The 10,145-nt window shown below is 37.5% G+C and overlaps 1 long non-coding RNA gene across 2 annotated transcripts; it reads right to left on the bottom strand.

Moving 5' to 3' along the window:
- Positions 1 to 6,004: 6,004 nt before the first annotated feature.
- On the bottom strand, positions 6,005 to 9,880 carry LOC129480341 (uncharacterized). 2 transcript variants are annotated; one of them, XR_008656999.2, is made up of 3 exons: positions 9,773 to 9,880; positions 6,561 to 6,630; positions 6,005 to 6,143 (listed from the first exon to the last, which is right to left on the bottom strand). It is a non-coding gene; the product is annotated as an uncharacterized lncRNA (long non-coding RNA). The 2 variants fall into 2 exon arrangements; XR_008656998.1 differs by lacking the exon at positions 9,773 to 9,880 and adding an exon at positions 9,601 to 9,734.
- Between the last annotated feature and the right edge of the window lie 265 nt (positions 9,881 to 10,145).

Here is a 10,145-nt window from a genome sequence, read left to right as displayed (position 1 = left end):
ATGAACAATTCAGTAAACTAAAATATTGTTTGTAAATATTTAATGCTATATGCATCACAGGTACCAAGGTAGTTAGTAAATTTGAACAACTACATAAGGAGTATGACAAAATATACAGGTATAACAACTATTAATTTCTGTTTATGTAAATTTACTGTATACAATTTTCAATGAAATATATACTGTAGTAATTTATCTTTTTTATTTTTATTTATTTATTTTTTATTATTATACTTTAAGTTTTAGGGTACATGTGCACAATGTGCAGGTTTGTTACATATGCATCCATGTGCCATGTTGGTGTGCCGCACCCATTAACTCATCATTTAGCATTAGGTATATCTCCTAATGCTGTCCCTCCCCCTTCACCCCACCCCACAACAGTCCCCGGAGTGTGATGTTCCCCTTCCTGTCTCCATGTGTTCTCATTGTTCAATTCCCACCTATGAGTGAGAACATGCAGTGTTTGTTTTTTTGTCCTTGCGATAGTTTACTGAGAATGATGATTTCCAGTTTCATCCATGTCCCTACAAAGGACATGAACTCATCGCTTTTTATGGCTGCATAGTATTCCATGGTGTATATGTGCCACATTTTCTTAATCCAGTCTATCGTTGTTGGACATTTGGGTTGGTTCCAACTCTTTGCTATTGTGAATAGTGCCTATAAGTAGGAGGAGTACTAAATGACGAGTTAATGGGTGCAGCACACCAACATGGCACATGGATACATATGTAACAAACCTGCACATTGTGCACATGTACCCTAAAACTTAAAGTATAATAATAATAAATAAATAAATAAAAAAATGCTTGTGATTTTTGCACATTGATTTTGTATCCTGAGACTTTGCTGAAGTTGCTTATCAGCTTAAGGAGATTTTGGGCTGAGACAATGGGGTTTTCTAGATATACAATCATGTCATCTGCAAACAGGGACAATTTGACTTCCTCTTTTCCTAATTGAATACCCTTTATTTCCTTCTCCTGCTTGATTGCCCTGGCCAGAACTTCCAACACTGTGTTGAATAGGAGTGGTGAGAGAGGGCATCCCTGTCTTGTGCCAGTTTTCAAAGGGAAGGCTTCCAGTTTTTGCCCATTCAGTATGATATCGGCTGTGGGTTTGTCATAGATAGCTCTTATTATTTTGAGATACATCCCATCAATACCTAATTTATTGAGAGTTTTTATGAAGCGTTGTTGAATTTTGTCAAAGGCCTTTTCTGCATCTATTGAGATAATCATGTGGTTTTTGTCTTTGGTTCTGTTTATATGCTGGATTACATTTATTGATTTGCATATGTTGAACCAGCCTTGCATCCCAGGGATGAAGCCCTGTGGTCTGAGAGACAGTTTGTTATAATTTCTGTTCTTTTACATTTGCTGAGGAGAGCTTTACTTCCAACTATGTGGTCAATTTTGGAATAGGTGTGGTGTGGTGCTGAAAAGAATGTATATTCTGTTGATTTGGGGTGGAGAGTTCTGTAGATGTCTATTAGGTCCGCTTGGTGCAGAGCTGAGTTCAATTCCTGGGTATCCTTGTTAACTTTCTGTCTTGTTGATCTGTCTAATGTTGACAGTGGGGTGTTAAAATCTCCCATTATTATTGTGTGGGAGGCTAAGTCTCTTTGTAGGTCACTCAGGACTTGCTTTATGAATCTGGGTACTCCTGCATTGGGTGCATATATATTTAGGATAGTTAGCTCTTCTTAATGAATTGATCCCTTTACCATTATGTAATGGCCTTCTTTGCCTCTTTTGATCTTTGTTGGTTTAAAGTCTATTTTATCAGAGACTAGGATTGCAACCCCTGCCTTTGTTTTCCATTTGCTTGGTAGATCTTCCTCCATCCCTTTATTTTGAGTCTATGTGTGTCTCTGCACATGAGATGGGTTTCCTGAATAGAGCGCACTGATGGGTCTTCACTCCTTATCCAGTTTGCCAGTCTGTGTCTTTTAATTGGAGCATTTAGCCCGTTTACATTTAGAGTTAATATTGTTATGTGTGGATTTGATCCTGTCATTATGATGTTAGCTGGTTATTTTGCTCGTTGGTTGATGCAGTTTCTTCCTAGCCTTGATGGTCTCTACAATTTGGCATGTTTTTGCAGTGGCTGGTACTGGTTGTTCCTTTCCATGTTTAGTGCTTCTTTCAGGAGCTCTTTTAGGGCAGGCCTGGTGGGGACAAAATCACTCAGCATTTGCTTGTCTGTAAAGTATTTTATTTCTCCTTCACTTATGAAGCTTAGTTTGGCTGGATATGAAATTCTGGGTTGAAAATTCTTTTCTTTAAGAATGTTGAATATCGGCCTCCACTCTCTTCTGGCTTGTAGAGGTTCTGCCGAGAGATCAGCTGTTAGTCTGATGGGCTTCCCTTTGTGGGTAACCTGACCTTTCTCTCTGGCTGCTCTCAACATTTTTTCCTTCATTTCAACTTTGGTGAATCTGACAATTATGTGTCTTGAGGTTGCTCTTCTCGAGGAGTATCTTTGTGGTGTTCTCTGTATTTCCTGAATCTGAATGTTGGCCTGTCTTGCTAGATTGGGGAAGTTCTCCTGGATAATATGTTGCAGAGTGTTTTCCAACTTGGTTCCCTTCTCCCCATCACTTTCAGGTATACCAATCAGATGTAGGTTCGGTCTTTTCACATAGTCCCATATTTCTTGGAGGCTTTGTTTGTTTCTTTTTATTCTTTTTTCTCTAAAATTCCCTTCTCATTTCATTTCATTCATTTCATCTTCCATCACTGATACCCTTTCTTCCAGTTGATTGCATCGGCTACTGAGGCTTCTGTAGTCTTCACGTAGTTTTTGAAACTTGGCTTTCAGCTCCATCAGCTCCTTTAAGCACTTCTCTGCATTGGTCATTTTAGTTATACATTTGTCTAATTTTTTTTCAAAGTTTTTAACTTCTTTGCCATTGGTTTGCATTTCCTCCTGTAGCTCGGAGTAGTTTGATCGTCTGAAGCCATCTTCTCTCAACTCGTCAAAGTCATTCTCTGTCCAGCTTGTTCTGTTGCTGGTGAGGAACTGCGTTCCTTTGGAGGAGGAGAGGCGCTCTGCTTTTTAGAGTTTCCAGTTTTTCTGCTCTGTTTTCTCCCCATCTTTGTAGTTTTCTTCTACTTTTGGTCTTTGATGATGGTGATGTGCAGATGGGTTTTTGGTGTGGGTGTCCTTTCTGTTTGTTAGTTTTCCTTCTACCAGACAGGACCCTCAGCTGCAGGTCTCTTGGAGTTTGCTAGAGGTCCACTCCAGACGCTGTTTGCCTGGATGTCAGCAGCAGTAGCTGCAGAACACAGTGGATTTTCGTGAACTGCAAATTCAGCTGTCTGATCATTCCTCTGCAAGTTTTGTCTCAGAGGAGTACCCCGCCGAGTGAGGTGTCAGTCTGTCGCTACTGGGGGGTGCCTCCCAGTTAGGCTGCTGGGGGTCAGGGACCCACTTTAGAAAGCAGTCTGCCCATTCTCAGATCTCCAGCTGCATGCTGGGAGAACAGCTACTCTCTTCAAAGCTGTCAGACAGGGACATTTAAGTCTGCAGAGATTACTGCTGACTTTTTGTTTGTCTGTGCCCTGCCCCCAGAGGTGGAGCCTACAGAGGCAGGCAGGCCTCCTTGAGCTGTGGTGGGCTCCACCCAGTTCGAGCTTCCTGGCTGCTTTGTTTACCTAAGCAAGCCTGGGCAATGGCGGGCGCCCCTCCCCCAGCCTGGCTGCTGCTTTGCAGTTTGATCTCAGACTGCTGTGCTAGCCATCAGTGAGACTCTGTGGGCATAGGACCCTCTGAGCCAGGTGCGGGACACAATCTCCTGGTGTGCCGTTTTCCAAGCCCATTGGAAAAGCACAGTATTAGGATGGGAGTGACCCGATTTTCCAGGTGCCGTCTGTCACCCCTTTCTTTGACTAGGAACGGGAATTCCCTGACCACTTGCGCTTCCCAAGTGAGACAATGCCTCGCCCTGCTTTGGCTCGGCTCTCGCACGGTGCGCTAAACCAACTGTCCTGCACCCACTGTTGGCACTCCCTAGTGAGATGAACCCGGTCCCTCAGATGGAAATGCAGAAATCACCCGTGTTCTGCGTCGCTCACGCTGGGAGCTGTAGACTGGAGCTGTTCCTATTCGGCCATCTTGGCTCCACCCCCAGTAATTTATCTTTACATCTCGATTTAACATGAACAATTTTATAAAATATTGTGTCATTCAGCTACTAATGACTTTAGAATAAACCCTTTAAAAATATTTTCTTCATGGTTTTCATACGCAAATTTGTAAGGTCAGTATGGTTGCAAGAAAACATTGGCTAACAACGTCAAAATTAATTATAAACAGGAGAATAGAGTTTCCTTTGTAGATGATTTTCTGTATTATCCTACTTGTAAAGGAGCCATAAAAGAAAACTCCTCACTAATTGTACATTAAGAAATTACCCCCTGAGTCCTCGTTAATTTCTTCTTGATAGGTTCAGTCACAAGTTCCCATAAGATGTCAGAATAGGTAAGTCAAAAATGAGATAATGTCAGTTGTGTTCTCATAAATTTCTTTTCAATCAACTCTTTCATAAATACCTCACTAACTCTATCTCATCTTCAATATTAAAGGGAAACAGTAGGAAAATGAATGTGCTGTGTTGCGCTGTATGCTTGGCTTATGAAAATAAATTCTCACTTAAGAGAGCTTTGTTTGTGTCATCTACATAGAAGGGAGTAAGTGATCAAAATTTTAAGCAGGAAATACATGGATAAAAAGTACTAATGAATACCAGGTGGATAAAAAGTACTAATGAATACCAGGTGTTTGATGAGATTCTTTTTTTTTCTTAAATTATGCAAGTGTCAATATACTGCCTATGGAAAAAAAATGCTTTTAGTAACATAACTATTCTACTCAGCATGGAAATAACACACTAACCAATTATCTATAATGACTGGCCCACTGGGACAGGACAACTTATAGTCAGGAGAAACCAGTATAACAAAAGAATAAATTTGGTTTGTCTGAGTTGGACTTACTACTGCTTTTAGAGTTTTTATTCTAATCTTTGCAAATGAGATCTATATCAATCAATCTGTTTATCCTTCTATTTGATATATTTCTATTGTGCTAATATATCTTGCTGTCTTCTTTTTGAGGCATTCATTGTCATCATTATTTAACACTCTGAAATTACTTTGAATGTTATAATGTACAGAATAAAAGTAATATAGGAGATAAAGTATGGGGAAAAAACAAACACCTACAGTAATTTGAAACTGTGGAATGTAAACATTTATAAGATGGCACCAGATTAGTTGTTCTAAAAGAAAATAATTTTGCATAAAATGTTGTGTGAGCGTTGCTAATTGTCTCCTGTTTCTTTTGCTCAGTTAAGACAGTTGAAGCAGGGAATATCATGGGGAGCCTATGAGGTGAAAAAATACAATGCACTTTACACTAAAACCATGCTGAAAGTAAGTTTTGCTCTTACTAAGAATTTAGAAATTTTTTAAAATAAAATTTGAAAAGCATAATAAATATTTTATTAAAGGACACTTTAAGCTTAGAAATAACGTAGCAAGAAAAGAAGATTCTTAAAAACTTTTTATATTAAAATAAACATGTTTTCTCTAGGATAAGTGGTTATCTAGTGAAATAATAGGAATGATAAAAAGTTTTTGTCAATATTAAACAGCTAATATTCAAGAGCTTAGAATAAAACTACAAAATAATCTGGGAAGTTATTCAAGTCACCAATAGATGGCAGAAGGAGTTTATATTTTGAGTTACTTTAAGGACTTTGCCAAGCTATTCCAATAATGCACTGAAAACAATGTTGACTTTAAATTGTTATATCTAACTTTAGTCAGCAACATTCATCAAAGTTAATTGTAAATGTATATACACATGTATACCTACACATCAATATATCTGTTTATATATTCATGTATTATCTCTCGATTGCTGTGTAACAAATTACTTCAAAACTTCAGAGCTTACAACAACAAACATTTAAACGTTTCTTATTTTACCAGTTTCTGAGGGTTAGGAATGTGAACATGACTTAGCTGGGTGGTTGTGGCTCAGCATCTCTCATGAAGTTGCATCAAGTTGTCGGTCGTGGCTGCAGTCATCTGAAGAGACTGGGCAATCTCTTTTCAAACCCATTCCTGTAGCTGATAGAAAGAGGCTTCAGTTCCCAGCTAGGTGGCCCTCCTTATAGGCTATACACACCACACGGATGCTGACCTCACCCAGAGTGAGGGATGAAAGAAAGAGAAAGAGAATGACAGCATAAGCAAGCAAGAGCCCAATGACAATCCGTGCTCAGTGTTTATAACCTAACTTGTAAATCACACAGCATAACTTCTGCTTAATCTGCTGGTTGCATAGACTTACTCTGTGTAAAATTTGGAAGAGGAATTTTACAAATACAAGGTGGCAGTGGAGAGATGCATCTTGGGTGCTAATAGATATCTATATCTATATCTATATCTATATCTCCTCTTCATGTTCAGTTTTGTTATTCTTATACCACATTCAATATTTCTCTTTCTGTAATTGAAAATACCCTTTTCCATCTTTCTACTCACTAGATTTTTTTCTGTTCTTTTCTTGATCATTCCTTTCTTTCTTCTTTCCTTTCTTCCTTTTGATCAACACCTGCCATCACCAACAAAAGTGAAATGAGCACGTAAGCATAAATATGTAAGAAAAATCCTGATTTCTTGAATGGAACATTTTTAAAACTTTTGAGAATAGAATGTCAGAGGGAACATTGTTTATTATTCATGGATACAAACCGGCTCTTCTCATCACCAAGGACAATATTTAATATGAAAGGCTTCCTGGATTTCTAATTTACTTCCAGTAAATTCATGACGATCTTCACCTGCTAAGTGTCTGGACATGTTGGACAGGGTCACTTTAGAGTGAAGATAAGTTTGTTTGTTAGAGATGAAGTCATTTTTACAGGTAAAGTCATTATGTGACAATTAGGAGTGTAGGGACAGAGATGCAAAACTTTTTTAAAGTGTCAACGAATGTAAAAATAGTTATAACAATATTTTTAAAGCAGACTATGAAGTTGAAGGAGTAGTAATTAGAAACAGAAGGGGCAGAGAAAATGGAGAAGAAGAAAGACCTTAACATTTAAAAAAATAAATAAACTGAATTTGAAATATCTTTCTGGTTTGCAGGTACTCTTCATGACGGTTCAATAGCGATAACCAAACCACTCTACATATTTCAACCACAAAAAAATTAACTCATGTAATTTGGTGTTTAAGAATTCATTGTAATTTGTCAGAGAGAGAGAGAGAGAGAGAGAGAGAGTTCTTGTAGTATGGTCTTCTTTGGTCTCCCCAGAAGGGTTCCCAGAATCTTTTAAAACTGACCCAGCAGAGAGGGGAACACCTGGGGCACCACTAAGAAGGTATCAGAAAGCTACCACAGGAACTTCCAAGTTTAAAAATTCACCACTGAATTTTTGATTCAACAATATGAAACGATTGCAGCTGTCAATAAAATAGCCTCTAAACATCGATTAAGCGAGAGACTGGACACTTCAGTGACATGGTAGAAACTCCCTGTATCTGCACAATATTGCAGGTAGCAGGTATCTAAAAATAAAGGCAATTTCTGCTTTCTTTCCACATTTTAAATCTCATTTCAGTGTGCACAGAGAGCAGTTCCTAATACATGTAAAGAATCCTACTTTTATAGACTAAATATTTAGTTTGTCTTTCCCTCCCCTAAATTCATATGTTGATATCTACTCTAGACTTTAGAGTTAAGGAAAACATACTCCATGTCTTTGTACCACTGTTTTGTAGCATTGGACTCAAATAAAACACAGTCACAATAAAAATAAGTTTTAATATCCTCCACTGGAAAATAATAATCTTTGTTTCTGAAGAATTATCAACTCCCTAAAATGAGTAAATTACACAAATATCAAATTAATCCTCTATGCCCAGGATGAAGCTCAATTCTACAGCAAAGATTCTCTCTTTAACAATACCTATACCTCAAGACACATGAGAAAAAAATATTAAACATACATCAGTTACTGAGCATGTATTATGGAGTTATGGTCATCATTATAATAACTTTCTGACATAAATACTGTATTAGCAAGAAAAAAGCAAAAAACCTCATTAAAAAGTGGGCAAAGGACATGAATAGACACTTTTCAAAAGAAGACATACATGCGGCCAACAATCGTGAAAAAAAGCTCAGCATCACTGATCATTAGAGAAATGCAAATCAAAACCACAATGTGATACCATCTCACACCTGTCAGAATGACTGTTAATAAAAAATCAAAAAATAACGGATGCTGGTGAGGTTGTGGAGTAAAAGGAATGCTTATACACTGTTGCCAGGAGTGTAAGCTTGTTCAACCCTTGTGGAAAACAGTGTGGCAATTCCTCAAAGACCTAAAAATGGAAATAGCATTTAACCTAGCAATTCTACTACTACGTATATACCCAGAGGAATATAAATCATTCTATCATAAAGACACATGCAGATGAATGTTCATTGCCGGACTATTCACAATAGCAAAGACATGGAATCAACCTAAATGCCCCAATAATTGTAGACAGAATAAAGAAAATGTGGTACATACATATACACCATGGAATACTATGCAGCCATAAACAAGAATCAGATCATGTCCTTTGCAGGAACATGGATGAAGCTGGAAGTCATTATCCTTTGCAAACTAATGCAGGGACAGAACAGCAAATGCTACGTGTTCTCACTTATAAGTGGGTGCTAAATGATGAGACCATATAGATACATGAAACCATATAGATACACACATACACACTGGCATCTATCAGAGGGTGGAGGGTAGAAAGAGCGAGAGATAAGGAAGTAGTAACTAATTGGTACTACACTTAATACGTGAGTGGGTGATGAACTAAGCTGTACAACAAACCCCTCGCATAACACAAGTTACCTATATAACAAACCTGAATGTGTACTCCTGAACTTAAAATAAAAGCTTAAAATAAACAAATATTGTATTAACATTTGACAGATGAAGAAACAGAGGTTTAGGGACATAAAATAACTTGCCTAATATTATATATTAATCAAACTGAGAATCAGTATCACAATCCGGTTTTCGTTCAACAGCATAATTATTATCACTGTGCATTCTAGCTAGAAACTTTGTATCATATTGATAAATTTAAATTATTCAATATCTGTTAAAATATTGTTTGTGTTTTTATGGAATCTTGGACTTTGTTCTAAACTGGAACTACTTCCTATGATTAAACTTTTGTTTGCAAAGGGTGAAAAATGAAAAGGGGAGTGGAGAGGTGGAAAGGTGGAAAGCATAGGTTTGTTCTTGTTTTATTAATGTTAGCAATTTATTTTTAAGATATATTGTATATTTAATAGATTAAAAGTGTTAATTTTCTCCCAAACTATTCAGAGAATAGTTAGTAAGTCAGTCATTGCTTTTAGCTTCATGTAACAGATATTCAACAATTTTGTTAATTGAACTACATAAGCAATTATTTTTCTCATATAATAATAATTGCAAGGAAAATCCTTCAGGGGTGGTGTCTCCATCCTTCTCTGCCATTTTTAGCGTACGATTTTTTTTTTCCTCACAGTTGTTATCTAGCTGCTCCTCTTCTGCTTATCCCATCTGTCCTCCAGGTGGGAAGCCAGAAAAAGGCCAAATGATGAAGAGCAAAGTGGAGGAGGCAAGCAGAAAAGGCAGCTGAGCCTGACCTCTTTTAAATAGCTTGTCCAAAAGTCCTACCCAGAAACCTTTTCTTACACAGTCATGAGCTGCACGATGACACATCAATCACCGACTTCTTGTATATACGATGGTGGTCCTATAACATTAAATTGGAGCTGAAAAATCCCTATTGCTTTGTGGTGTTGTAGCCATTGTTAGATCATAGCATGACACATTACTCACTGGCTTGTGATGAAGCTGATATGAACAAACCTACTGTGCTGCCAGTCACATACAAGTAGAGCAAATACAACTAGGTACAGTACATAATACTTAATCATGATGATAAACAATTATGTTATTGGTTTATGTATTTACCATATGTTTTACCATTATTTTTGAGTGTACTCCTTGTACTTAGTTTTTCAGAAAGTTAACTGTAGAACAGCCTCAAGCAAGTCCTTCAAGA

This window comes from Symphalangus syndactylus, chromosome 4 (assembly GCF_028878055.3).
Source record: "Symphalangus syndactylus isolate Jambi chromosome 4, NHGRI_mSymSyn1-v2.1_pri, whole genome shotgun sequence".
Lineage (NCBI taxonomy): Eukaryota > Metazoa > Chordata > Mammalia > Primates > Hylobatidae > Symphalangus > Symphalangus syndactylus.
This window is presented reverse-complemented; position numbering and strand designations above follow the sequence as displayed.